Source organism: Hemiscyllium ocellatum, unplaced genomic scaffold (assembly GCF_020745735.1).
Source record: "Hemiscyllium ocellatum isolate sHemOce1 unplaced genomic scaffold, sHemOce1.pat.X.cur. R8, whole genome shotgun sequence".
NCBI classification, from domain to species: Eukaryota; Metazoa; Chordata; class Chondrichthyes; order Orectolobiformes; family Hemiscylliidae; genus Hemiscyllium; species Hemiscyllium ocellatum.
In genome coordinates this window covers 897,984-924,155 of record NW_026867635.1, presented here as the reverse complement: position 1 = coordinate 924,155, position 26,172 = coordinate 897,984, and positions in this window count along the sequence as shown.

The window sequence follows — 26,172 nt, the reverse complement described above, 5'->3', positions numbered from 1 at the left end:
ACAACAGAGAAGATCCAGCGACAGTGTTTTGGTGAAAGGAGCTTTCCAAATCCAAAGAGAAAAGGTAAAGCATTGGAATAGCATGAAGTTGTGGCTGGAGTCATTCAGAATGGAAGAAAAAGGGACAAAATCTAATTAAAGCTGCACGTCAGTGAATAGATTTGGAACAGGAAATTCTGGCCAAATCTTGGATTTTACTGTTCATTCCTGGAATGAAGAAACTATCTACAATAACATATATGGAGTTGTGACAAAACGATAAATGAAATTTATGCACAAGAGTAACGTGTTTGCAGCGTCAACACCAGGTTTAAAGGTATTCAGTAATATGTAATTGCACACAACCTCATGGAGACTTAGGCAGAATGGGAATGCAGGATGGGTAACTCTGACAGAAATGGGCAAAAACGCCATGGCAGAGAAAGCTTTTGGCCTCAGATTATGCAGTTAAATTAATCTAAATCCAAATTCTGCGCAATATACGTTAACAATACAAGGAGGCGAGCAGTCGTTTGACCGCATATCAGCATTTCATTGTTCTTTATTCACTAAAAAGGAATTAATTGGAAAATGTAACAAAGGCACTCTGATAATTTTATGTGAGTTCAATCTCCATACAATTTTGGACTGTCAACTGGCAAGAGTGATATTCTATAAGAAGTTCTAATAAATTTTATGTCGGTGTTTCTATTAATAACTCGTTGTGCACCTGTCTTGGGAATTGACTATCTCAGATCGATCGTCGGGTGATGAAGCTTAGTGAAGGAATGATCTCATCTTAAGTGTTCCGCCGGGAAATTGTTATGAAGTGAAATTAAAAGGAATTAGGAAGTTTTAAGGTGACGACAGAAAGGACACATTTCATTTGAAAACAGAAACAAAGCCAATTATATGATTTTGAGAGGAGAACTGGCCAAAGTTAACAATGTAAGCAGCCTGACATAAGTGTCTGTAAGTGAACAGTGGAAAACATTTGAAGCAGCAGTGGGAAACATTCAACAAAAGGACATTCTATTGAATCAACCCAAACCTCAGCAAGAAATTCCCACCTGCCCCTGACTCAGGACGAAAAGCATCTGATTCGATTCAGAGACGCTCAGAAGACCACTGAAAAGTCATTTAATAATTTAAAAAAGATAGTCTGTTTTATTAACAGACAAAACACAGAAGTATTTGTTAAAAGGATTGCAAAGGGGTTTACTTGCGGAGGATTCAGTCGGAAGAGGAAATATTGTTAGGATTTAATGACCTAATAGGAACAGAGAGAGTTGAAGTTGCTGGAGGTGGTGAGAGTATTACAGAGAGTGGAAAAGGCTTAAATGATATTACAAAGCCAGAACGAATTACTGCAGCTGGATGTGTTTGCAGAGCTAACGATGGAAGTATGCAATTACACATATATATTCTTCAGGTGAGGTGATTAATGGATAGATAGCAAACATTGCTCACCGCTAATTGCTTGCAGGCAGCTTAGAGTCAACAATATTGCTGTGGATCTGGAGTCACTTGTGAACTAGACCCTGCTATATGTCAGATTTCATTTCCGAAAGGGCACAAGTGAATCAGTTGAGTTTGTTTTCCAAATAATCAACAATTCATTTATTGCGGAGTCTTTTCAGCACATCACTGCATATTTGTCCAAGTTTCTCAGATTCCATACCTTTTCCACAGCAAATACTGAAGCAAAGCATTTGTTCAGGATCTCACGTATCTGCTGTTGTACCACACATTGACGGCCTCCTGGATCTTGAAGGGGCCATTTGCTCTTCTGACTTAGGCTTTCGCCCTTGTAGAAACTTGTCCAAAGGCTTCTGCAGTTTCAAAAAAGCTTGATCCCCCTTCCCCACACTATCTATTTCAAACCTTATGCCCAATTCAAGAAATAAAATTCATCAGGCTTTCCAAAAAGTCATTTTTTAAAAAGTATTGTCTTTTGAAAAATCATACGTCTCCCATTGTTTCTAAAAGGTTCTGTTACTGTTTCTTTTCACCATTTAAGGAAGAAAAATGCAGCGAGATTGGGGAGACTTGCAGAAGTAATACAGTTGTCATCTTTGTGGATTTTAATTCTCCGAACATAGAGAGGTGTGGTGCTGGAAAAACGCAGTCTATGAGGCAGCATCCGATGAACAAGAGAGACACCATTTCAAGGAAAGTCTGTTCATAATATCTGATGAAGGGCTGATGCGCAAAATGTAAATTCTTCTACTCGTCCAATGTTGCCTGAGCGGCTGTTCTTTTTCAGCAGCATACCTTTCGACTCTGATCTTCAGCATCTGCAGTCCTTTCTCTCTCCGAACATAGTTTGGGACTGTCAAAGGTTCAGGGGCCTGTAAGTGGTGCAATATGTTAAGTGTGTTCAGCAAACTTTCCGTAAGAGGGACGGAGGGGGCCGACACGGAAGGGGCAAAACTCGACCTCCTCTTGGAAAAAGGAGCAGAACAGTGAATGAGGAGACAGTGGGGGATCTCTTTGAGACCAGTAATCAAAGGTCTATTAATTAAAGTAGTTACGAAGAAGAGCAAAACTGGTCAACTGATTCAAGTTCTTAATTGGGGCAAGGGGAATTTTGAATGAATTGGAGAGGAGCTCTCAGGGGTTGGAGTAATTTGTTTGCAGCAAATGCACCTCCGGAAAGTGGGAGATCATCAAACTGAACTAGCTAGACTTCAAGGTCCATATGTTCCTGTGACGAGCAAGTTTGCAGGAAAAGGAACCTTGGATGACGGGAGATATTGAGGCTTAGATTGCAAAATTAAAACAACAGGCATGGCGCAGGTGCATGTAGCTAAGATCAAGGGAATCCCTGGAGGTATACAGGTTTATAGGAGATGAATTAAACAGGAAATTAAAAGGACAAAAAGGAAGCACGAGACCATCTTTTCCTGAGAAAATTGGGGTGAATTCAAAGATGTTTTTAAATATATTAATGGAAAAAAATAACTAGAGAGAGAACAGGACCCCTCAAGAAGCGAAGTCGACAGGTATATGTGGAACCACAGGAGATGGGTGCGGTCCTCAAAGAATACGCCTCCACTTTGTTTACCATGGACAAATACATGAAAACTTGGAAACTTAGGGAGCATAGTGCTGAGATCCTCTGGACTGTCCACATCAAAGCAGAGAAGGTGTTGAGTGTATTAGAAGGAATGTAGGAGGATGGATCTCTTTATCCTGCCCAGGTATATCCATGAACACTGCAAGAGGCAGACAAGAAAACGTGGGGACTCTGCCTGATATTTTTGCATAATTATTGACCACAACTGTGGTCCCCGAAGACTGGAAGGTAGTAAACGTTGTGCCCTAATTCCAGAAGGGCTGCAAAAAATCAATCTGAGAATTATAGACGAGTAAGCTCAACAAATCTGGTTGGTAAGTCCTTTGAGAAGATTCTGAGAGACAAGATCTACATACGTTTGGAAAGATAGGTTAATCAAAGACTGTCTTTGACTAAGAGAAGTCAGCGTGGGAGTAAATGGGAGTTCATGCCTCACAAATTTTTCCGAGTTCTTTGATGGTGTCATCAGGATGGTTGACGAGGACAGGACGACAGACGTAGCCTCTCTACTTGTCAGGAAGGCCTTTGATAAAGTTACACATGGTAGGCTGCTGTTGAAGGCTTGCATGCATGAAATCAAGGGGGAACTGGCATATTGGATAATCAATTGGCTTGATGGTGGGAAAAAGACAGTAATCGTGGCTGGATGTTTATTTTACTGCAACATTGTGGCTACTGGAGTGCCTCTGTAGTCGGTGTTGGGCCCGTTATTTTTTGTTATATATATCAATGATTTGGATGAGAACTTTCAAGGTGTGTTTAGAAAGTTTGCAGAGGACACTGATATATCGTTGATATCGTTGAATGTTACAACGATTAATAGACATTGTAGCAGGAACTTGAACAGCTAGGGAAGTGGACCAAGAACGGACAAATTGATGTACATAAATGTGAGTATTTGCATTTTGAACAGTGATCAAAGTTGGAGTTTCATAGTGATTGATTCGGCGATAAGGAGTGTAGGGGAACAGAGAGATCTCGGAGTTCAGGTGCATGGTTCATTGAAGTCGTGTAATAGGACGACAGGGCAGTAAAGAAAGATTTTACCACACGAGCCTTTCTCAATCAGGGCTTTGAGTATAGAAATGATGAAGTTGAGAAGTTATGTTGCTGTTTTCTAGGTCTTTGGTGAAGCTGAACGTGGAGAGTTGTGTTCAGTTTTGGCCACATTGATATGGAATGAATGCTATTAAACTGGAAAGGGTGCAGACGATATAACAAAAGTGTTGACTATACTCAATGGTCTGATATATAGGGGAAGGGTAGACAAGTTAGGGCATTTTACTTCAGAGTTGATGAGGCAGAGGTGTACATTGCAGAGGTTTATGGGACGATGAGAGGCATAGATGAGGTGAATGCACTCAGTGTTTTTCCCAGTCTTGTTAAATAGAAGGCGAGAGTGCATCACGTTAAGGTTAGAGGGGAAAGAATAAAAGGGAACCTAAGGGACAACTTGTTTTACACAGGGGATGGTACGCATACGAATGAGCTGCCACCGGAAGTGGTTGAGGTGGGGAAATAAACAACATTTAAATGTGTGCCAGCCATGATGCTATTCTAAACTAATACCATCTGCCTGATAATGGTCCATATCCCTTTAATCCCTGCTACAACATGTGTCATTCTCAATGCAACTTAAAAATGTGCATTATATTTTTGATTTGAACACCTTCTGAGATACTGTCCAACCAATATGTCAATTAAAAAGGACACTTGCATCGTACACTTCTTTTGGACAAATGCATAGACAGGAAAGGATTAGAAGGGTATATGCAAATTGGGGTTAGCGTGGATGGTGATTATAGTCGACATGGGCCAGTTTGGTCCAAAGAACCTGTTTCTGTGCTGTAGAACTCTATGACTCTATATTTTACAGTACATTCCAGTATGTTCCTGACTTGCTGTCAGGCTAACACCGTTTGATTTCAGACTGACTTACTCAAGATTTTTGAAGTCCTTGTTTATGAACCTGAAGAGCTCACATATCAGTTCAGCATGTAAGACAGAGGGAAAATCAAATGCTGGAACCTATTACAAAGGAAATTCAGTCTAAAAGTAGAGATGTCTTGCGACAAATATGCAAGTTACGAGTCAGAAAACACCTTGAATATCTTGACTAGCTTAAACAGCATGAATTCCTTAAGGAATGGTTTCCTTCCGTTGGATGCTGGCCAGGGAAATTTCACTTAGCTGATCTTGAGAATCTGGATTTCTATTATTGAGAAGGTATTGAGGAAATGTTGAGAAGATTGAAGTTGAGCCCATTGAAGTTCCGAAGAATGAGAGGGAAAATCAACAACCAAGATTCAGATGGGCTTTTACATGGTAGATGCTGGGATGTTAGAAAACAGAACTGACAGCACCACACTCGGCCCGCTATGGCTGTGCCAAACACGATGCTATTCTAACCTAATACCATCTGCCTGAAGATGGCCCATATCCCTCTACTCACTGCATCCTCATGTGTTATTCTCAATACAACTTAAAAATGTGGCTTGTATTCTTGATGTGAACACATTCCCTGGCACCTTCCAACCTCTATGTCAATAAAAACAAAACATTTGCATCGCACACTTCATTTAAACTTTCCTTGTCTCACCACAAACCCATGTGCATTTGTAGTTATTTCTCCTACATTGGAAAAGAGATTCTGGCATCCACATTATCTATGCCTCTCCTTACTTTATAAGCCTGCTCTTGGTCACTCCTCAGCATTCAATATTATAGCAAAACAAGCCATGTTTTTTTCCAGCCTCTCCAAATAGCTTATACTGTATACCCTTAACACAGCTTATCACAGGAAGATACTGGTAAACCGCTTTGGCACACTGTTCATCGTGCCCCCATTTATCATATCGTGTGGTGAAGCGAACTACACACAGTACTCCAATAGTGACCAAATGAAGTCTCAGTCACAACATGACATGCAACCCCATACACAATGCTGCGAACAATGAAGGCTGGCATACCATTTGCTTTCTTTCCCAGTTGTGTTCCGATTGCAGGAAGCAACATCACTCTGTGTATCAATTTCCCTCAGTCTCCTAACTTCCCTCTTGCATTTGACCTTCCGAGCACCATCTCACACATGCCCACATTAAACCCAGTTTGTCATCTCTCCACCCAACTTTTCAGTGTGTCTGTGGAATTCCATATGGCCAAGGAAATTCCACAAGACCAAAGTCAAAAGAAAATAAAAATTGAGCCAATGAATTTTCTCTGCCATTCAATCATTTCTAATATGTATTTTCACCCCCATTTTCCCACTTTCTCCAGATTACATTTGATCCTCTTGACAATCTAGAAGCTAGTGATCTGCTTTGTATATACACAATGACCTCTATTCTCAATGGAATCATCTTCCCAACATCCATTCTGTTAAGGTCATTCAGTATCATTTATATTTCAATTAAATACTCCATCAGCCTTCTAAATTCCACCGAGTACAGTCTTAATGTCCTCAAACTCCTTTATAAAGCCTCAAGAGTACGTAACTGCTTAAGTATTCTGGTCCTCTCAAAAATGAATGACAACATTGTGTTTGCTTTCTCAATGCCTGACTCAACCTGCAAGTTTATCTTTAAAGAAATCAGGAACAGGACACCCTTTGCATATCAGATTTCTGCATTTTCTTCTTATTAAGAAAATAATTCTTGCCTCTATTCGTCGAACCAAAATGCATGACCTTACACTGCCCCACGTTGTATTCCAAATGCCACTTTTGTCTCCGTTGTGTACTCCCTCGTGGTCATGTTCTCGGCCCAATAATCTTCTGATGCTTCCTCAATGACCTTCGTTCTGCCATAAGGTCAGAAGTGGGGATGTTTGCCGATGACTGCACGGTGTCCAGCACCATTCGCTACTCCTCAGGTACTGAAACATTCTGTGCTCAAATGCAAGAAGATCTGGACAATATCCAGGCTTCGGCCAACAAGTGGCAAACAACATTCGCTCCACACAAATGCCAGGCAATGACCATCACCAATTAGAGACATTGTTATCGCCTTGAGATTCAACGGTGTTGCCATCAGTGAATCCCCCATTGTTAACATATTTGGGGTCGCCATTGACCAGAAACTCAACTGGACTCGCCACATAAACACCGTGGCAACAAGAGCACGACAGTAACGAAGGATACTACTGCAAGTAACTCCCCTCCTGACGAGCCAAAGTCTATCCACCATGTACAACACCCAAGTCAGGAGTGTAATGGAATAGTGCCCACTTTCCTGGATGGGTGCAGCTCCAGGAACACTCAAGATGCTAGACACCCTACAGGATAACTCAATATACTTCATTGACACCACATCTACAAACATTGAATCCCTCCACCACATGCACTCTGTAGCATCAGTGCATCCTATCTACAAGATACACAGCAGAATGTTACTAAAGATCCTGAGTCACTGTCTTCCTAACCCACAATAACTTCCATATAGAATGACAAAGAAAACAGGTCCTTGGAAACAACATCACCTGCAAGATCCCCTTCAAACCATTCACTTTCGTGAACTGAAATATAATTCCTTCATTCACAGTTATTGCTTCAAGTTTTTGAACTTCACTCCTCACCAGCATTGTGTTCAAAACCACAGCAGGTAGTCTGCAGAGATTCAGGAAGGCTGCTCACCACCACCTTCTCAAGGATATATAGTGATGGGCTGTCAATGCTATCCAACCAGCGACCCCAAGCCTTATATTTGAAAAAAAAAGTTCCGTATGCCTGTCGATTCCCTTTTGAGATTTCCAATATCCTCAGGAGGGGGTTTCCTGTCCCTCCGCCTATCTTTGTAACAACTTTAAACTTATTTAGACTGCCCTCAGCCAATTCATAAAGATCATTAGCGTGTAAGATGGAACGATGTGGTCCCAATATTGACCATTGCAGACCATCACTAGTCTCCAGCTTCCCTCCCAAAAAGGAATCTTTTATCCCCACTCTCTGTCATTTACCAGACAGCCAGTTGTTGCTACATGCTATTACCTATCCTCCAACATCATGGGCGCAGCAGCCTTCCGGAAGTCCAGATAGATAACATCCACGGTCTCTCCTTTGCAATATCTGCCCGGTACCTCCTCAAATAATTGTAACATAGCTGTCAGATATGACCTAAACTTGAAGAAATCATCCTTTTACCATGCACTTCGAAGTGTTGAAAAATCTATCCTTTCCGCAATTCTTAATGCAGAGACCTGGCGAGGCGGGGTCATTAAGTATATTTACTGCTGCAAAAGTCAGTTTAAAATTAGTCGAGGAAGCAAAGGTTACGTGGGAAAGGCAGGAATGTAGAGTTGAGTAACATCAGATCAGCCAATGTCTAACAGAATGTCGATGCATATTCGGTGGGCCAAAGGCCCAATTCCAGGCCTACACCTCATGGTCTTCGGGGAATCCGTTTCAAATTCAATAAATGGTTTTCGCACTGGGATTATTAGACATTTCTCGTGACACAACATTTGGTTCAGAATAGGTCTTCATTTGATGGCTCCTTGAAATGTTATTGCAGAAAACCATCGCATAGACAATCAAGAATTCCATCCATAACAGTTCTGATACTCATGTGTTTTCCATTCGGGATGTAGACTACTTTCACACGCGGTTACTATACAGTGCTTCCTACAATGACATTCAATATATTGATTGTAACCATTTTCAAAATGTCATTATGATTGATGCATTGGACGCCAGACCTGTCAACAATTGCTGCCGTTTGTTTCGCTGAAATTGAATCCAAATTTTGATTTTCAGCTTCATGAGGCTGTCTCGTGAATGCAGTACCCTCATCCGTTCCTCACAATGCAACCGGACACTATTTGGATTTTTGCCTATCCGATGTAAATCGCAACAACCCTTCAATTTTCGCGTTCCAGCAATGGTCATTCTGCAGTTACCTCTCCATAATGTATGTTTGATCACAAATATTCGCTTCAGTTAATGCTGGTATTCCAACTGTCTCGTTAATAATGCAGGAAGTGATCGTTTCCATGATAGTGAGGTCAAAGGGTGTATTCGTGAACAAAGAGGGTATGAGGTGATCAGTGCTGTTGGATTTTAATGAATAGGAAGAGTTGCAGAATCTCCAGAATCAGCTCAGCAAGATCTCAGATTTGCACATTAACTGCTCAAAAATGTAGAAAACCCATTATTTAAACTGTAACATACTTCAGTTTCAACAACACATTCTTGGTCCCATCCTGCAGTTTCCGTGAGTTAAGCAACCATTAAAGTCTTGCAGGATGCCCGTCCCTTCCTCATGTTTATTGTGATAGAGTAGTTTGCAGGGCAAAATATGTTTGTTGTTAATATGGACAGGGAGTGCTTTAGGAAATAGAGCAGGTTGCAGGGATAAAGTGAGTTGTATAGTTTGGAAGAACAAACAGATGTATGGAGGGTCGTGGTGACTGAAGATGTTTGTAAACATACAAAGGCTGAAATTCCGAGGAATATTTATATATAGAAAGTATGGAATCCGGCAGATTTTGGGACAGCAACTTTGGTTGGAGCTTCTTATACAGTAAGGGGAGCATCTTTTTTATTTTATTTCGTAATTCATTAATGGATTGAAGCCATCAATGGCTAGGGCAACATTTGTTGCCCATCCATAATTCCCAATGTGCAGTTATGAGTCAACCACATTGCTGTAATTCTGTAGTCACATGTTGGCCAGATCGGATAAGAATGGCAGCTTTTTTTTTCCCGAGATGAAAATGGCGAATTAAATGGGGGTTTTCAACAAATGCAATGGATTCATGGTCATTATAAGACTCTCAATTCACATTTTTGTTGAACTCGCAATCCTCCATCTGCCGTGGTGGGATTGAAATCCGCGGCCCCAGAATATTACATGAGTGTCTGGATGAACAGCCCAGCGATAATGCCAATAAGCTATCGCATCCACTTTTGTGAAAATTAGAGGACTTTCATGCTTTTGGGGGATTGCAGGGGAGGGTAATATTCGCACAAGCAGTGGTGTAAGAGCTGGCGATGATGATGGAGATGGAGAGGCTGCTGGAGGTCATATTGACAGAATGGGTGATCGCAATGGGACGATGCTACGTAGACAGAGAGTCTAGACAAACTGGATCAGGACAGGGACAGGTTCTGGAAATGGAGTGGGTTCTTACAGACCGGGAGTGTTCCAGGGACCTGACAGGTTTACACTGATAGGACGATTGTAGGGTCTCCACAGACTGATGGTGCACTTGTGAATGTAAGAGGTTTCGGACATAGGGAGAGCATCAGGGTCTGCGGCAGCTAATGGAGAGTTGAGGGTATGGAGAAATTTACAGCTAAAGGGAGGTTTCTCGGAGATGATCAGGTTCCAGACAGTGAGGGTTGCGTGGCCTGAAAAAGTTAAAGATAAAGAGAATGCTTGGTTCTGGAAGAAATTACACGGATAGGGACAGAAGAAGAGAAAGAGGCATTTTTAATAGAGAAGGTTACACAGATCGGGAGGGATGTTAGGATTGAAGGTGAATAACAGACATGGAGGGTTTTAATAATAGAAGGGGTTTGACGGATAGGGACCACTGCAGTGACTGACTTGAATCGGAAAGGTTATATTTATTGGAGAAGGTTCCACTGTTCTCGACAGTGTAAGGGAGAGTTTAATGGAGAATAGAGGATTTCACAAAGAATGCATCATGTGGACTTGGGGAGGTTACGGAATCAGGAGGGCTGTCGGTTTGGAAGAGCTTATACAGATAGCCAGCGTTAAACGGCTGGAGGAAGATTGTCAAGATTCAATTGCTTTATTGACATAGTGTCCGGGGACACTACTGTCAAAGGGACGTTTAGACAATCCAAATGAGTTTACAGAGATATAAATGATTGTCAGAGTTGCAAAAGGTAAAAATGATGAGAAATATTCCAACAAGTGGCCAAAGTTCCACTTACAGGAAGAATTCTTCGGGCAGGATGAGTTGACAGTGATATGGAGCTCTGTAGTGACTGAAGAAGCGTATTGTGTTTCAGAGGCTGTAAGGGATTACAGAAAATTGAGAATGTTGGATATGAGGCAAGGTTAAAGGGACAGAAATGGTTGACAGGACTAGAGGAATACCTGAATGGAATATTTACATCGTGGAAACAGGCCATTCTGGCGAACAAATCCACAAGAAAACTCTGACGAGAATTCAACCAGACCCATTGCCCTAAATATCCATGTAAACCCATATTTCTCATGGTTAACACAACTACCGTAAACAAACCTATTGTCAATTTATGATGGCAAAGCCACATAAAAGGCACGTTTTTAGTCTGCGGAAGGAAACGAGAGAACCAGAAAAACAGACACAGAGAGAACATGTAAATTCCACAACGGCAGTCAGACAAGACTGAGGTTGAGCCAGTTCCCTGACACTATAAGGCTGCTGTGCTAAACAGTCAACTATCACGCCATTCCTATATTTGACGATACAAACCACTGCAGAGATTTGATCATGACAGACTGTTCATGACGGTTATCGGAAAAGGAGGAGAATACTGTCGGAAACAGTAGAATGTTACATAGATGCTTTCCATTTGAGAGACTGGAGGAGATTGGAGCAATGAGAAAATCCCAATACCATTTCAGAGGTACGAGCGGTTGTAGAGACTGGATGAAAGTAGTAATTCTCTGGTTTGTAAACATTGGACGAGTTTTCCGAGTTAGCATGGGGTCAATGCACTGGCTGGGGCTGTAGAGGAAATTGAAGGGAATGGAAGACGTTATAACAATCAAGAGGATGTCTCAGACAAATGGAATATTTTGGTAGCTTCGGGATATTCGAGATCTAGGAAGTTGAGTAGTGACTGGAGATGAGCAGAGGTAAATAACATTGCAGTGACAGAGGTAAATAACATTGCAGTGACGGTGCATGTCTGACAGGTATCGGAGATTGTAGAGAGTAGGCAAGATTGCAGATCTGGGAGAGATCAAGCAGCTTCAAAATACTGTACTGGTGGGATTTGCAGAAAGCACTGAAGGATTTGGACAATTTTGTACAGACTGCGATGTGTCTATGTTGGTAGATGGAGTGGCGTGCTTTTGGACATTATGCAGGACCTCTTTCAGGACTGGAGACTATTACAGTGATTTCATGTGCTGTAGAGGTTGCAGGTGGTTTCGCAGATTGTCAAGTTGGTAAGGGCTGGATTTTACAGAGTCCTGATGGACATAAGGATTTTGGGAAGAGAGGCCATATCCCTAAGTTTCAAAGCCATTATGTAAAAAGGAAGGGACAGTGCAGAAGTGAAGAGTCCACATTTGCGGAAGCCACCTTATCATTATATTATGACAGAATCTGCAACTAGACTGGTAAGAGATAATTGCATTCGGAACAAAAAGGAAGAATTTCAAAGTGATAGAGTGAGAATTCAGAGCCAGTGTGTTCCCTGAAGAGGGAACGACAAAGACAGTAATTCCAACGAGCACTGATCACACAAAATTGTGAGTTGGACAAAGAACGAACAGTGCAATGAACACTCATCCCTTCAAAATTATAAAGAGTACAAGGAGGTAATTTAAAATGAGGGACAAAAAATGTCCATGAAATATGTATGGTAGACACGATTAAGGAAAACTAGGAGGTTTATAGATGTACAGTTGGAGTAAAAGAATTTCCAGTTTAGGAGTGAGGCCAGTTACAAAGCACAGAGAAAATCTGTGCATAGAGACAGAGAAAATAGGTGAGTTCTTAAAAGAATACTTATCATCTTTATTCGCACAAGTGAAGGAAATTTTAGCCATGGACTTCAGCCGAGAAGGTGAAGGTCTAGAATATTTTAAGATCAAGAAGGAAGAGTCATTGAATATGTATGCACGTATAATGGTGGAGAACCCCCAGTGCCAAAAGAAACATATCCCAGGCTTCTATGGGAGGCAAGGGAGGCGATTGCTGGGGCCGTCGTGGATCGTCTTGACGCATTGATAATATTAAAATTTCGATATGTAGGTTATTTTAACCTCAGTGTACAATGGAATGTCGGCAGCAGTTCGAAGAACTAAGGACCTGTACTGTGCTGTTCTGTTCTATGTTCTATGTTTCATGCTCTACATTCTATATAGCAGCTTCTCCGGGAAGAGAGAAAGGAGGTTGCTAAGCCGCTGAAGAGGATATTTGCCTTCTCACTCTCCACGGAAATCGTACTGGAGGACTGGAAGGTATCGAATTTTGTTCCTCTTTACAAGAGGATAATATGGAAATATCTGGCAATTAAGGACCAGCCAGTCTTACGTCTGTGTTCAGCAAAGTTTTGGAAAGAATTCTGAGGGATAGGATTTATGACTATATGGCAAAGCATAGTGTAATTAAAGGCAGTCAGCATGGCTTTATCCGTAGCAGGTCATGCTTCACCTCGCTTATTGAGTTCTTTGAGGGGATATAAAGACAGGTCCAGATGGTCGAGTAGTAAATGTGGCGTATATGGACTTCAGCAAAGCATTTGATGGAGTACCCCATGGAATGTTTATTCATCAAGTCACGACGTATAGGATACAGGGATTGTTAAAAGGATTCCTACATGTCCTATAAATAAGTTGCATGACGTTAATTGTTACTGTTATTTCCACAACTGTTGGCCCAAGCAATGGGGGAGATTGAGATACAGATGGGTTGAAGCCAAAGGCTGTGGCAGTCTTAGACAAATATCTGGAGCTTTGTCCGTCAGTATGCTGAGTTATGGAATGAGAGTCATTCGGATCTACAGCACAGAAGAAAGGCTCTTTTGCCCATAAGTTCTGCAATGACAAAGACAGCCAACGAACTGGTTCAGTTCCATTTTCCATCAACTTTCCCTATGCCTACTATACCTTAACATTTTAGGTTGACTTCTCAAACTTTCTTCAGTATATTGAGCGTTTCGGCCTCTAACAAACTTACAGTTAATGACTTCCAGACTCCCAGCAGTCTCTGTATGAAACGTTTTTACCTCACATATCCTTTGAACCTTCTAGGTCTTACCTTCAATTCATGCCCCCGTGGTCTCTGACACCTCCACATTGGGGAACAATCTATTTTGTCCACATATTTTCATATCTGAATCACCTCATCTCTCAATCTCCTCCACTAAGATATAGAATGTCATGCTTTCCAGTTTCTCTTTATGACTAAATCTCTCCATTTGAGACAGCCTCTTTGTAAATCTGCCCAGTGACATCCTGGTAGATCTCCTTGTGGTCCTCTTTAGTGCAATCATATCCAGTCTTTAATTCGGATTCCAGATATGCACGTAATATGCCAGTAGTGCCCTCAGCAGCCTATAATACAATTTCACCTTCATGCCCTTGCTGATGAATTCTGTACCCAGACTAACATTCAGCAATCTTCCATTTTATATTATCTACGACCTTACTAATACAGTAATGGTATGGCTGGCATCCTGCTGTACAAAATTATGATGCACTTGAACCTGGAGTATTGCGTACAGGTCTTTCGCCATATTATAGGAAAGATGTAGAAGCATTGGAATGGATGCAGAGGAGATTTACCAGGATATTCCCTGTTATGGCGAGAATGTCTTATGTGCAAAGGCAATGGGACCTGAGGCTGTTTTCGTGAGAGAGAAGGATGAGAGGCGACTTAATAGAGACATACAAGATGATAAGATGATAAGATCGGACAGACAGTGAAAGCCTTATTCCTCGGTTTGTGATGGCTGTCATGAGGCTTTAAATTGAGGGATGATAGATACATAACAGATGTTAGAAGTTAGTTGTTTACTTGGAGAATAGTAATGCCATGGAATGCCCTGCCTTTAACAATAGTGGACTCACTAACTTTAAAAGCATTTAAATCGTCATTGGATAAATATATGGCTGATAATGTAATAGTGTACGTTAGATGGGTATGAGATTGAATTCTCAAGTCGACACAACATCCAGGGCCAAAGGGCCTGTACTGTGCTGCAATATTCTGTGTTCTATCTTCTATGTTCTAATGGTGGGAACTGAGTAGTCACACACTGAAAAGTAAAGAGAAAAATGTGGAGATTTTCCTCCATGTCATTCCAGACAGAACTTCTGTGAAAAGAATGTTTCAGTTATCAAAAACAGAAGTCGTTGACATGTGAATCTTACAAACCGTCAAAGGATATAGTCTGCGACCGTGATAGTGCAAAATCTAGCAGAGTGCGAGGAAATTCGTGAGGCAGATATGCAAATAAGACAAGCAGCGCAAACCAAGGTTAAATCTGAATGAGCTTGCAAAGTAATTTTGACAGATGAGCATTTGACATCAAAACAGTGGCTGAAACTGTAAGAGAGGCTGTGTCTGGCCGGCAATATCTGTGAAGAGACAGAGTTCATCTGTCAGAACAGTGAGCCGTATCAGATGCTTAAACACTTTAGAAGGGTGGCATTTATGATGCTGACTGGGTGCGGGAATGCAGATAAAGATGACAGTGGAGAGCGTGTGTGGAGGAGGAACTGATCAGTGGAGAGGGGACTGAACACGACGGAGACAGAGAGACAGACAGAGAGTGAGAGAGATAAATAAAAGGACAGACAGAAAGAAACCAATGTCCATGGTAAGTTTGGGAAGAATACAATCGAGACGTTTGTTCATGGGAAACACTATGTCAGTGAAAATGAGTTGCCTTTTCAGAAGGCAACTCATTTCATGAGTGATGTGGTGTCTGGAGATGGCAAAGCTAAAGGAAGGGAATATTCCTCGTCTGAAATTAGTTAAGTAGATACTGAGGGCAGTAGATTGTAATATGTCCATATGAAAGACTGTTTGCAGATGAATCAGCAACCGGGGCTGCACGCAAAATGATGTATGATTTGTGACGAGCTGCAAGTGGTACCTATCGGAACACTTTGCAAGCTGAATACCTTGTGGGTGTATATGGTAGTGGCAGGGCCTTTGTACATCAGCAAGTAGCAGATGTCATGTCAATCTCTCTGCAACCCTGCCTAACACCTTCCAGAAAGCTGATTTATGTTCCCACACCAGTAGCTTTTACTGTAGTCTTTAACCAGTGAATCAGATATATTGCAGGTTATAAAGCATAGAACATAGAAGGATACAGCGCAGTACAGGCCCTTCGGCCCTCGATGTTGCGCCGACCGAATCCTACCTAACCTATACTAGCCCAATAAGTTCCAAATGCCTATCCAATGCCCGCTTAAATGACCATAAAGAAGGAGAGTTCACCACTGATACGGGCAGGGCATTCCATGAACTCACAACCCGCTGTGTGAAGAATCTACCCCTAACATCTGTCCTATACCTACCACCCCTTAATTTAAAGCTATGTCCCCTAGTAACACCTGACTCCATTAGCGGTAAAAGGTTCTTAGTATCTACCCTATCTAAACCCCTAATCATCTTATACACTTCTATCAGATCTCCCCTAAACCTTCTCTTCTCCAATGAGAACAGCCCCAAGTGCCTCAGCCTTTCCTCATCAGATTTTCCTACCATTCCAGGCAACATCCTGGTAAACCTCCTCTGCACTCGTTCTAAAGCTTCCACATCCTTCCTATAGTATGGCGACCAAAACTGCACACAATACTCCAGATGAGGCCTCACCAGAGTCTTATACAACTGCAACATGACCTCAGGACTCCGGAACTCAATTCCTCTGCCAATAAAGCCCAGTACACCATATGCCTTCCTCACAGCACTATTTACCTGGGTGGCAACTTTCAGAGATCTGTGTACATGGACACCAAGATCCCTCTGCTCATCCACACTACCAAGTAGCCTACCATTAGCCCAGTAATCCATCATCTTGTTATTCCTACCAAAGTGAACGACTTCGCACTTAGCTACATTGAATTCCATTTGCCACATTTCCGCCCAGCTCTGCAACTTATCTATATCCCGCTGTAACCTACCACTTCCTTCCTCACTATCCACAACTCCACCGACTTTTGTGTCATCCGCAAACTTGCTTACCCAGCTTTCAAGTCCTTCCTCTAGATCATTTATAAAGATAACAAAAAGCAATGGTCCCAAAACAGATCCTTGTGGTACACCGCTAGTAACTGCGCTCCAAGATGAACATAATCCATCAACTACTACCCTCTGTCTCCTTCCAGCCAGCCAATTCCTAATCCAAACCTCTAATGTATCCTCAATGCCATACCTCCGAAGTTTTAGCATTAGCCTACCATGGGGAACCTTATCGAACGCCTTACTAAAATCCATATACACAACATCTACTGCTTTACCCTCATCCACTTCCTTAGTCACCTTCTCAAAGAACTCAATAAGGTTTGTGATGCACGACCTGCCCTTCACAAAACCATGCTGGCTATCCCTGATCACGTTATTCCTACCCAGATGTTCATAAATCTTATCCCTTACCATTCTCTCTAAGACTTTGCCCACCACTGAAGTCAGACTCACTGGCCTATAGTTACTAGGGCTATCCCTACTCCCTTTCTTGAACAATGGGACCACATTCGCTATCCTCCAGTCCTCTGGTACTATTCCCGTTGACAATGACGACATAAAAATCCAGGCCAATGGCTCTGCTATCTCCTCCCTAGCTTCCCATAGGATCCTGGGGTAAATGCCATCAGGCCCAGGAGACTTATCTATATTCATCCTGTCCAATATTCCCAAAACCTCTTCCCTGCATATTTCCAGGGCATCCATTCTAATTATTTGTGATTCCATATTCACATCAGCAACAGTGTCCTGTTCCTGAGTGAATACTGATGAAAAGTACTGATTTAATGTCTCTCCAATCTCCTCCGCCTCCACACACAACTTCCCACTACTATCCTTGACTGGACCGATACCTACCCTAGTCATCCTTTTATTCTTGACATACCTATAGAAAGCCTTTGGGTTTTCCCTAATCCTACCAGCTAAAGACTTTTCACGTCCCCTTCTCGCTTCTCTTAGCTCCCTCTTTAGCTCCTTCCTGGCTACCTTATAACTCTCAATCGCCCCAACTGAACCTTCACGCCTCATCTTTACATATGCCGCCTTCTTCCCTTTCACAAGGGACTCCAATTCCTTACTAAACCACGGCTGCCTCACAAGGTCCTTTACACTATGCCTGACTGGTACATACCTATCGAGGACACGCAGTAGCTGCTCCTTGAACAATCCCCACATCTCATTAGTGTTCTTCTCTTGAAGCCTGTTTTTCCAATCCACACATCCTAAGTCATGCCTCACTGCATCATAATTTCCCTGCCCCCAGCTATAGCTCTTGCCCTGCGGCGCACGATTATCCCTCTCCATCACTAAAGTAAAAGTCACCGAGTTGTGGTCACTGTCCCCGAAGTGCTCACCTACCTCCAAGTCTAACACCTGGCCTGGTTCATTACCTAGAACCAAATCCAGTATAGCCTCCCCTCTTGTTGGCCTGTCGACATATTGTGTCAGGAAACCCTCCTGCACACATTGTACAAACACCGACCCATCTAATGAACTCGAGCTATAGCTCTCCCAGTCAATATCTGGGAAGTTAAAGTCCCCCATAACAACCACCCTGCTACCTTCACTCTTTTACTGAATCATCCTCGCAATATTATCCTCTACTTCTCTAGGACTATTAGGAGGCCTGTAGAAAACACCTAACAGGGTGACCTCACCTTTCCTATTTCTAACCTCAGCCCAAACTACCTCAGATGGCAAGTCCTCTTCCATCGTCCATTCCACTGCTGTGATACTGTCTTTGACAAGTAATGCCACGCCTCCCCCTTTTTTACCCCCATGTCTGATCCTACTGAAACATTTGAACCCTGGAACGTGCAACAGCCATTCTTGTCCCTGTTCTACCCACGTCTCTGTAATGGCCACAACATCGAAGTCCCAGGTACCAACCCACGCTGCAAGTTCACCTACCTTATTCCTTATACTTCTGGCATTGAAGTATACACACTTCAATCCACCTTTCTGGTTACAGGCACCCTCCTTAGAGATCGCTGCATTATTCCTAACCTCCCTGCACTCAAGGTCCTTTACCCTAAAGCTACAGTCCTGCTTCCCATGCCCCCGCGGAGTTAGTTTAAACCCTCCCAAAAGCAGTTGCACTGTGACTTCAACACTGAAGTGAGAGCAACCATGAGAAGTGAGATTGAAGAAAAGGAAGCCATCACAGGCAGAAGAATGAAAGCCCTACGAACGGTAGGCAATGATCATGGTTCCTATTTTCCCTTCCACACCGTCACAAAAGTCCAGTTTATATGCTTGTTTGTGTGTCATCAGGAAATAGAAATCTATAACAATAAAATCTTTGACACTAAAACATCCGAAACAGTCAAAAACAAGCACTCATCTGTGCTCATCGTGTATTCCAGCAGATGTCTCGTAGCCTTTGATGCTTTGGCATTGCAAGTGAACTTCTTGTTTTTCAAAAACATGGACGGAGTTCATGTTGTACAAATCCAGATGCTCCAGGGAATTAAATTCTTCTCCATAAATAATAGGAATATGCCGCAATATCTGGTCAGGGATCACCAAAAATACCATCTGCAGTTGCCATGGCCATGAGGAAGACCTCATTTTCCACAGGCCAGAATCGCAATCGTTAGTGTGACCCTGTAAGGACAGAGCGTTGGCATGGAGAGTCAGAGTGTAGTTCTGTGCTGTCAGAGAGTTAAAAGGGAGAGTCAGAGTGTGGGTCTGTGTTGTCTGAGAGTTCACAGGGAGAGTCGGAGTGTGGGTCTGTACTGTCAGAGTGTTCACTGGGAGAGTCAGCGAACGTGTTATACGAACAAAGAGTTCACAAGACAGATCATGAATCTGGCCTGACAGGAAGTTCACACGGAGAGTCAACGAATGCGTTTGTACTAACATAGAGTTTACAACGACAATTAGACAGTGGACCTGTACTAACAGGGTGCTCACAGGGAGTGTTATATAATGGATCTGTACTAACGCAGCCTTCATAGTGAGAGTCAGAATTGGATCTCTGTATGGAGGGATTCAAAAAGCGAGTCGAAGGGATGATGTCCAATTAATTTAGAGCAAACCTCACTACTCTTGCAAACACACCTAGGACAGAGATAGCAATGGTTTTGATTCAGAATAATGCTCCATCGACAATGTACTCTACAAAGCACTCCCGAGAAAGGTACAGTGTGTGGTTCGATACAGACAAAAGGTCTCTGAACATTCTCACTCATATAAAACTCCCAGGAAAGGGACAACACGGGTTTAAATGCAGAATAAAATTCCAGAGACATTACCCCTTCAAACAATCACAGTGTCAGAAGCAGACTCAAAGTCTCTGTTCACCGAGCCCACTGAAAAAAATGCAGGAAACACAGCTACTTGGTATTCACTCACTGACACACTGCGCCAGGAATCTTGTTCAGTTCCAGAAACCAGTGACGGAAGGTATCACAGGGGGATGTGGCCAGAAATAAGGAGTTTGATTGGTTGGGTGCTTGGTGATGGAGTATGTTGGCTTTTATGAGAATCCTAAGTCAATTAATCTTCAAAACTCTTGTGAGGTAATTAGAGGAATAAACCCGACTTAATGGAGAGGCCCCAAATTAAACAAATCTTAACAAACATTTGAGGCCCGCCATCCCAGATATGAATACACAGTCCTGTCGTTCACCCTCAGTCTGCCTGCAATGTCATCTGAATCCACCATCCCATGAAGAGGACACAACAACAAGCCAACTGGACATTCCCACACTGAACCGACCTGTCACCCACTGACACGAAGTCTAAGCACCCTCTCTTAGACACTCAACAAAAAGATTGCTGCATACCGAACAACACTAAAAGCTGCCCTCCCTTTCCACCCCAACAACTGGATTGGATGGTCCCCATCCATGACAAAACTCTAAGGTGGAGATGTCGTCGGATTGGGCGTGATCGCTCATCTTGAAACCAACAAACAGCAGAACACTACTCCCCAGATAAACTCAATTCAATCCCTGGTGCCAACATTGCTTCTCGACCCAACATGGACAAAATGGAAGCCGAGACAATGGGACTTGGAGAGTTCATTGAACGATTCGTTCCTGCTCCACTATGTAATGGGAACATGGTCGATTATTCAATTCAAACTCAAGATCTCCAGTTGCACCCACATATCATTCGGTCACATTGGACCCAAGAAATTTATCTTACTCCTGCTTGGAAATATGAAATGTTTTATCATTGTCCGTTCTCTGCGGCAGAAAATGTAATACCTTCACTCCCCACTGTTTGTGTGAAGACATTTCTACTAATTGTAGGCAGGCACTGTTTCTTTTTACTGTGGCCCTCTGATTACAGGTTATGCTTTCCACATACCACTACGTTTCATCACAATCCCCAGAAAGGTTCCAGCAATCAATCCTTTCTGTACTTATCTTGTGTGAACCTGTTCAATTTTTGTGTGTTTTTATGTCATCCCTCCTCCACTCTCATTTTTCTTAAGTCCAGTGAATAAAGTCCAAACGTATACAATACATTTTCACACATCTAACCTGTCGTCCCAAGAATCAGTCTTTGTTGCATTCTCTTCATAGCCGAAGCATCCTTTCTAAGATAAGTAGTTCCAAATTGGAATGCAAAAGAACGAGACATAATCTCATAAAAATGTATAAAATCATAATGGCACTAATAATGCTAAATGCGGGAAAAATGTTCTCGATGTTGCAGAAGTCCAGAACATGCGAACACTGTCTAAGAATAAGAGGTAAGCAATTCACGACTGAGATGATAAAGTATTTCTAAATTAAGGGAGCTGTGGAATATCATACCATAGAAACCTATCGGGGCCAGTTTGTTAGGTATATTCAAGGGTGGGAGACTGAAATTTCACAGTCAATGATGAACATGCAGAATGTTGGTGTGGACTTAAAGGGAGAAAAGCCAACGACTTTCTCCATTTCATTTATTATGTTTTGTAAACGTATACAAACATTCTCAAGTAGTTGCAGGTTCACCTCTCTCCAAAAAAGAACATCATTAAAAGCATGAAAGGAAAAGTTTCAATTGAAACTAGTCGAAAATATTAAAACCAGTCCCCATATCATTGGAGGGAGAATTACATCCTAGACACACAAACAAGTAGAATTTGGATTCAAATAAGACATGACATGACACCCAAGGATATAGGTATGAAAGCTGAGTCAATAAAAAAAAAGGGCAGCTGGGAAATATCTCAGAAGGACTATATATGAATACAGCGATCATTACGAAAATTCCCAAGGAGGAGAGAAAAGAGACTGGGAAATATTATGGGACCCACGGAGCTTCAGTGGTTGACCATAACCCTGTTCATCTAAATCCATGAAGTCACGTGATTAGCTTAATTGGTTGTGTATGCAATTAGCGCTGAAAATGTGTTGCCGGAAAAATGCAGCAAGTCAGGCAGCATCCAAGGCGCAGGAGAATCGACATTTCGGGCAGGAGCCCTTCTTCATTAATTATGTATGGAGTTATTTAATAATGTTATTTGTTTGTACATGTTTAAGGTTGGAAAGCAGGATGCTGGAAGAACACAACAAGTCAGGCAGCATTAAGTGGTGGGGAATTTGACTTTTTGGGTGTAACCTTTTGCCGGAAAGTCAGAATGGAGCAAATGTTCAGGGAACACATTTCTCGTTTTTCAGAGGGTATATTTCCATCGGTGCAGTTTCAATAAAGTCTTTGATGCTTGAAGTGAACTCCTGGGTTTCAACTCTTTGAGTCATAGATTTATGAAGGTATACAGCAGGGAAAAAGACTCTCCGTTTCAACTTATTCATGTTGACCAGTTATCCCAACCAAATCCAGTCCCACCTGCTAGCACGCGGACCATGTATTTCCGAAAACTTCCTATTCACATGCCCATCCAGATGTCTTTGAAATGTTGCAAATATACGTAGATCCACGACTTCCTCTCGCAGCTTATTCCATACATGTACCACCGTCTGCACAAAAAAATGTAGCCCTTTCAGTCTCTTTTACATCGTTCCACTCTCACCCTAAACCCATGCCCTTTCGTTCTGGACTCCCCCACACAAGGAACGAGTCTTTATATATTTATCCTATCCATGCCCCCATAATTTTGTAAATCTCTATAAGGTCACCTCTCAACCTCCGATGCTCCAGGGAAAGCAGCTCCAGTCTACTCAAACTCTCCCTGTACCACAAATGCTCCAAACCGGGAATCGTACTTGTAATTTTCTTTCTGAATTCTTCCAAGTTTCATAAGTTCCTTCTGATAGGAAGGAGACCGGAATTGCTCGCAATATTCCAAAATGGCCTACCAAATATCCAGGAAGGCTGCAATATAACTTCCCAATATCCTGTCTTCAATAGTCTGACCAATCAAGGAATGCATACCAAACACTATCTTCACTATCTTATCTACTCAAGAATCCACGTTCAAGGAGCTATTAACCTACACTTCAAGGTCTCTTTGTTTAGCAACACTCCCTAGGACTTCACCATTATTTGTATAAGTCCTGCTGAGACTTGCTTTCCCAAAATGCAGCACCTCGCATTTATCTGAGTTAAACTCCATCAGCCACCTCTTAGCCCATCAGCCCATCTGATGAACATCCAGTTGCAATTAGAGGTAACGTTCTTCGTTGTCTACTACACCTTCTTATGATCAGATCCAAAGCATTTATCTAAATGATGAAAAGAAGTAGACCGAGCCCCGATCCTTGTGGCATTCCACTGGTCTCAGGCCTCCAGTCTGAAAAACAACTCTCCAGCACTGTCCTCTGTCTTCTATCTTTAATCCAGTTCTGATACCTGAAGAAGGGCTTTTTCCCGATACGTCGATTCTCCTGTTCCTCTGATGCTGTCTGGCCTGCTGTGTTTTTCCAGCACGACATTTTTCAACTCGGTATCCAAATGGCTACTTCTCACTCTATTCCATGAGATGTAACCATGCTAACCAGTCTCCCACGGGGAACCTTGTCGAACGCCTTACTGAAGTGCATGCAGTCCACGTACACCACTCTGTCCTCATCAATCCTCTTCGCTACTTCTTCAAATAACTCAATGAATATTGTGAGATATGATTTCCCACGCACAAAGCCATTTTGACCATCCCTAAACAGTCCTTGCTTTTCCAAATACATTTATGTCCTGTCCCTCAGGACTCCCTCCAACAACTTGCCCATCACCGACGTCAGGCTCACGGGTTTTTATTTCCCGAGCTTGCCCTGAGCACTTTTCTTAAACAATGGCATAACGTTGACCATTCTACCGCAATAGAGATTAACTTCCTCCTTCAATGATTTTCTGAAGTGTATCCCTACTACAGATGATTGACTCACTGACCTATAATTCTCTGGTCAATCTCCACTCCCATCCTGTAGTGTTGAATCATGTTAGCTGTACCCCAGAACTCTGGTACATTACCTGTGGCCAAATTGGACTAAAACATTCAGGACAATTTCCCTGTAATTTCATCCATCATCTCCCCTACCAGCCTGGTATATACCTCATTCAGCATTAGGCCGTGCCCACGTTAAATTCCACCAAAGCATCCAACATTTCCTTGCTTTATACATCACACTGTTTCAGAACTTCACAGTCCAACTACTTTAAATGTGTCCTTCATTCTCCGTTCTACCGAGTAAGAACAAATTTGAAGTATTAATTTAAGTCTCTATCAATGTCATTTGTCTTCATGCATAGTTCAAGCCCTACTTCCTGAATACATCCACCTCTTTCCCTAAGAATTTTGATCTCAATCATACACTTGTATTTTTAGTAATCTTGGGATTTAATAATTGAATACACTTTCTTGTCCTATGTCAATGAATGCACAAGTACAGGCGTACAATGACTGCTTTATTGGCGGCATCTGAGGCACAAATACCAATCCAGAAATCTTGCAGAGTGTTATTGTAGCGTAAAAACAACATAAATTAGTTAGAAAGAGTGAACAATTCCCGAATGATGACAAATGACATTAAGTCTATCAGTTCTAGACCGAGCAGGAAGCCATATTGCCTCCATCTGCAGTTATCAATACAGGACTCACACCTTCGCTGCTCTGAGAATCGTTCAGTCGCTACACTGCCTTTGCAGGGCATGGCCCATATTTGATCCACTACAGTAATCAGCCTCTCTTTGTTCCACTGCAGGACTCAGCCCGTGTCTGTTCCACTGCAGGCCTCGACCTGTGTTTTTTTTTCCACTGCGGGGCTCAGCCCATGTTTGTTCCACCGCAGGACTCAGCCCGTGTTTGTTCTGTGGCAAGTCTTGGCCTGTGTTTATTCCACTGCTTGGCTCGGCCTGTGTTTGTTCCAGTGCAGGCCTCGAACTATGTTTATTCGACTGCTGGGCTCAGCCCATGTTTGTTTCACTGTAGGACTCACCCTGTGTTTGTTCCACTGCAGGCCTCAGCTTGTGTTTGTTCCACTGCTGGGCTCGTCCCATGTTTGCTCCACTGCAGGACTCAGCCCATGTTTGTTCCACTTCAGGACGAGGCGAGTGTTTGTTCCACTTCAGGACTCGGCCCGTGTTTGTGCTGCTGCAGGCTTCAGTCTGTGTTTGTTCCACTACAGGTCTCCACCCATGTTTGTTCCACTGCAGGACTCAGACCATGTTCGTTCTGGGGCTGCGCTCAACCTTTGCTCATTCTGCTCCGCTGCTGGGCTCAGCCCGTGCTCGCTCTTTGGCTCAGCACTACCCGTGTTCAGTCTGCTGCGCGAATGGAATTGGTCCATGCCCGTTCCGCTCCACCACTGGAGTGAGCCCGTAATTGTTGCATTCCACTGTGGGATATGGCCCACTTTCTGCACACTACTGTGAAACACGGCCCTACCCACTTTCCAGGGACAGTTGCGTGAGAAGAACAGAAAAGTTTGGAAGTAGAGAGAAAAGTAAGGTAAAGAGAAAGGGACTGTCGAGCAGAGGACCTCCAACTCCACTGTCATCTTCAGAGAGTACCTATTCTTATCCACCAGCATTTACTCCTGGTGCTTTTTTGCTCTCCTAATTTATTCCGTGAGATCTCTCCACACGTTGATTACGTGTTTGGGCCTCCCTTTGTTATCTTGCCACCTTTGTACCTTTGAGATTAGTTTCTACATTTCATTCCACTCCTCAATATTCCCAGACATGCAGGAAATTCTGGATTTACTTCTCCGGCAATTTGACCTAAATTAAATGTCTATGGTTTGTTCACTCCAGTACTTCATTGAATGCTTGTTAACAGTGAGTGTGTCAGTATTTGCAGTCGGGTTTCAGTTTTTTGGCGTTCACTGGCA